The sequence below is a fragment of the Coenobita brevimanus genome, chromosome 56 (genome assembly GCF_032717465.1).
Source record: "Coenobita brevimanus isolate Jiangsu-jjx chromosome 56, ASM3271746v2, whole genome shotgun sequence".
In the NCBI taxonomy this organism is placed as follows: domain Eukaryota; kingdom Metazoa; phylum Arthropoda; class Malacostraca; order Decapoda; family Coenobitidae; genus Coenobita; species Coenobita brevimanus.
The window spans coordinates 37485317-37490316 of NC_137009.1; positions in this window are offsets into that span (position 1 = coordinate 37485317).

The window sequence follows — 5000 nt, forward strand, 5'->3', positions numbered from 1 at the left end:
CTTCAGTTGATGTATTTTCTGCCATCACTGGCCTCAGTACTAACAAGGCATATGGGCCTGATGGAGTCCCTCCTGTTGTTCTCAAGAACTGTGCTTCTGTGCTTACACCCTGCCTAGGTAAACTCTTTCGCCTTTGTCTGTCAACTTGTACCTTCCTTCTTGCTGGAAGTTTGCTCTCATTCAGCCAGTCCCAAAGAAGGGTGACCACTCCCAACCCTCCAACTATCGTCCAATTGCTTTAACGTCCTGTATTTCAAAAGTTTTCGAGTCAATTCTTAATAGAAAAATTTTAAGGCATCTTTCCTATCACAACCTTCTTTCCGATCGTCAGTATGGGTTCCGTCAGGGACGCTCCACTGGCGATCTTCTCACCTACCTTTCAGACTCCTGGTCATCCTCCTTTCGGGACTTTGGCAAAAGCTTTGCCATTGCACTTGACATCTCAAAGGCTTTCGATCGAGTCTGGCATAAATCTTTAATTTCCAAACTGCCCTCCTACGGTTTCTATCCTTCTATCTGTGCCTTCATCGCTAGCTTCCTTTCTGGTCGTTCTATAGCCGCTGTTGTAGACGGCCATCGTTCTTCTCCTAGATCTATCAACAGTGGTGTTCCTCAGGGCTCTGTCCTATCACCAACTCTCTTCCTTTTATTCATCAATGATCTTCTAAGCTGTACATCTAACCCTATCCACTCATACGCTGATGACTCCACCCTTCACCTTTCCATTCGGTTCCCGCAACGCCCATCTCAACAGTTACTTCAAGAAACAAGGGAGGAGGCTATGGCACACCTAATGTCTGACTTGGCTCGTATCGTTGACTGGGGTAAAAATAATATGGTTGTCTTTAATGCATCTAAGACTCAGTTCTTACACCTATCAACCCGACAGAATCTTCCACAGGTATACCCATTAATGTTTAATAATATTCAGCTTAATCCTGCATCATCCTTGAACATGCTTGGGGTTTCATTTACTCAGGACTTATCTTGGAAAGATCATATTACATCTCTTGTAAAATCTGCTTCCAAGAGATTGGGTGTGCTAAGCCGACTCCGCTCTTTCTTTACCCCTGCACAATTGTTGACTCTATACAGAGGTTTTATCCGCCCCTGTGTGGAGTACAACTCTCATGTGTGGGGAGGCTCCCCACATACAGCTCTTCTCAATAGGGTGGAGTCAAAGGCTTTTCGTCTCATTAACTCTCCTCCTCTTACTGACTCCCTTCAACCTCTGTCTCTTCGCCGCACTGTTGCATCTTTATCTCTTTCTATCGCTACTTTAATGGTCACTGCTCCTCTGAACTGTCTGCTTGCATTCCTCCACCTCTACGACGGGCGCGTAGCACCCGTCTGGCAGCAAACTCTCATCCCTTTTCTGTCCAACTCTCTAATGCAAGAGTTAACCGTTACTCCCAGTCTTTCATTTATGCAACAGGTCAGCTCTGGAACTGTCTCCCTCTGTCTGTATTTCCTGCTGCCTATGATCTCCAGTCTTTCAAACGCAGTGTGTCCAGGCATCTCAAAATGATCGGATCTTGAATTTGGCTCTCTATTGTATTTTGTTTTTCTCTTGGAAGGAGCTGTTACTGCGGGCCATGGCCTTTGGTTCCTTCTTCCTCGCATAAAAAAAAAAAAAAAAACACTCCTGTTTCCTTTCTTCCATCCTACCTTCATTCTCTCTCTCTCTCTCTCTCTCTCTCTCTCTTTCACACACACACACACACACTTCTGTTTCCTTTCTTTCCTTCCTTCCTTCCATCTTTCCTTCTCTCTCTCTCTCTCTCTCTCTCTCTCTCTCTCCCGCATCCCTTCTTTCCTTCCTTCCATCCTTCCTTCATTTTCTTCCCCTCCCTCTCTCTCTCTCTCCCTCTCTCCTTCCTTCCATCCTTCTTTCATTTCTCGTCTCTCTCTCTCTCTCTCTATAACAAGCAAAAATGAGGACAATAATGGATAGTCCGAAAATAAATCGCTTAGGAAGAGGTGTTAGGGGTCTCCTTACCCGACGAGAAGTCGTGTCTCGTTCGCAAAAATTAAATCTCGTTCGCAAAAATTAGATGTCTTGTTCGCAAAGTTAAAGGTCTCGTTCGCTAAAGTTAAAGGTCTCGTTCGCAGGAGTTACATGTCTCGTTCGCAAAAGTTAAATGTCTCGTTCGCAAAAGTTAAATGTCTCGTTCGCTAAAGTTAAATGTCTCGTTCGCAAAAGTTAAATGTCTCGTTCGCTAAAGTTAAATGTCTCGTTCGCTAAAGTTAAATGTCTCGTTCGCAAAAGTTAAATGTCTCGTTCGCTAAAGTTAAATGTCTCGTTCGCAAAAGTTAAATGTCTCGTTCGCAGGAGTTAAATGTCTCGTTCTCAAAAGTTAAATGTCTCGTTCGCAAAAGTTAAATGTCTCGTTCGCAGGAGTTAAATGTCTCGTTCGCAAAAGTTAAATATCTCGTTCGCAGGAGTTAAATGTCTCGTTCGCAAAAGTTAAATGTCTCGTTCGCAGGAGTTAAATGTCTCGTTCGCAAAAGTTAAATGTCTCGTTCGCTAAAGTTACATGTCTCGTTCGCTAAAGTTAAATGTCTCGTTCGCAAATGTTAAATGTCTCGTTCGCATAAGGAATTCGTCTCTTCGATCGTGCCAAACTTTCTTCGTGTTTTCTTATTGATTTAAACTTTGTCTTCATGTAAACTTGAGGAAATGCCAAGGAGATGACATATTCCCTAGAGGAGGAGGAGGAGGAGGAGGAGGAGGAGGAGGAGGAGGAGGAGGAGAATATGATAATGATGAATATGAAGAAGAATAAGAGAAGGTGGAGGAGGAGGAGAGGAAGGAAGGAAGGAAGGAAGGAGGAGGAGGAGGAGGAGGAGGAGGAGGAGGAGGAGGAGGAGGAGGAGGAGGAGGAGGAGAACAACAACAAGAAACGAAAAAGAAGAACAAGAAAACGAAGATGAAAGACAGAGAAGACGAAGATGAAGAAGGTGTGTGTGTGTGTGTGTGTGTGTGTGTGTGTGTGTGTGTGTGTGTGTGTGTGTGTGTGTGTGTGTGTGTGAGACAGAGACAGAGACAGACAGACAGAGAGAATGTGTGTGTATGTATGTATGTGTGTGTGTGTGTGTGTGTGTGTGTGTGTGAGAGAGAGAAAGAGAGAGAGAGAGAGAATGTGTGTATGTATGTATGTGTATGTGTGTGTGTGTGTGTGTGTTTATGTATGTATGTATGTGTGTGTATATGTACGTGTGTATGCCTATGTAAACTTCATCCCAGGTTTACACAAGTGTCACCTACATAAGCCCATTTTCTATCACCTCACGCAACGCTATAATACCGATAAAGAAAATGGATAAGCACAGTAAATAGAAATAAATAATAATATACAGAAATAAATAATAATATCCAGAAATAAATAATAATATCCAGAAATAAATAATAATATACATAAATAATAATTTCTTTGGTACGGTTGCTATATGTCTGTCTATCTATTTATCTGTCTATATTTCTGTTTATCTATCTATTTCTATGTATCTATCCGCCCTATATATTCTTCTATCTATTGCCTATCTTTCTATCTAACTATCTGCCTGTCTCCGTCTCTTTCAATATGGATTTACCTCTCTCTTGTATATATAATTGGCTGTCTAATCTATGTAACAAAATATAAATTAAAAAATAAATCTGTTCCTGTGTAATAAGCACTATTTCCTGATTTGTTTTGCTCCAGATCTATAGAGAACATATATCATTCTAAAACTCCCCTTTTGTAAACAGGAGAATGATTTTGTTATATTTACTAATCATCTGCAGAAAGAATGAGTGGCTTTGTCTTTTTTCCTTCGTGACGCGCCGAAAGAAAATATATAAATACTAAAAGTGACATGTAACACTATTGAACACACAATGAATGAAATCACAGAAGCCTGGAATCGAACATTTCCATTTGCGATTGTATAGTAGATCACTTGCACGGACCTGACCCCCAAATCAGTCCCCCATCATGCTCACGTTATACTCTCCTTGGCATCTCCTCTCAAAGTCCATTATATCTTGATAGAAGCGTTCCCCTCGCTCTTCAGAATATGCACCCATGTTGTCCCTGAGTTCACCAGGATGGGAATAAGGCATATGAATCCTGAGTGACATTCTACAGCTCGTGGCGCCGTAGTTCTTGATGAGGTTGTCAAGCAGCTCCCACATGGCGCCGTAGTTCTTCATGAGGTTGTCAATCAGCTCCACATGGCGCCGCAGTTCTTTATGAGGTTGTCAAGCAGCTCCACATGGCGCCGTAGTTCTTGATGAGGTTGTCAATCAGCTCCACATGGCGCCGGAGTTCTTGATGAGGTTGTCAAGCAGCTCCACATGGCGCCGTAGTTCTTGATGAGGTTGTCACTCAGCTCCACATGGCGCCGTAGTTCTTCATGGGGTTGTCAATCAGCTCCACATGGCGCCGCAGTTCTTTATGAGGTTGTCAATCAGCTCCACATGGCGCCGCAGTTCTTTATGAGGTTGTCACTCAGCTCCACATGGCGCCGTAGTTCTTTATGAGGTGGTCAAGCAGCTCCACATCGAATACCGCGAACCACTGCTGTCAGGCTCTCCCAGGTCACCTTCTCCACTTTCGAAAGCCTGTTGGGAAAAATCCTTGCACTCCAGGATCTTCTTAACCTGTGGACCGACGAAAATACCGGCTTAAAGGGCGACTTGGAGGCGATTTGTTTGTGGCCACCCCAAACGGGATTGAGGCGTCTGGCAATAGATAGATAGATAGAATAGATTTTCGCCTCCGATAGCAGGGGAAGAAATTTCGTAGGTACTGAAATGCCGCCGACCGCTTGTCCAGAGTCGTGACAAATTGTATCATGAGGCCCAGTTTGATGTGTAAGGATGGCATCAGTACTTTTCTAGGGTCCACAAGTGGCTCCCATTTCACGTTGTCAAAATATTGCCTTATAAGCGTCACACATCTTGACAGTTGCTTCAACAGAATATTTCTCCTTTCTCGTTTTAGTAAGCTGACCAC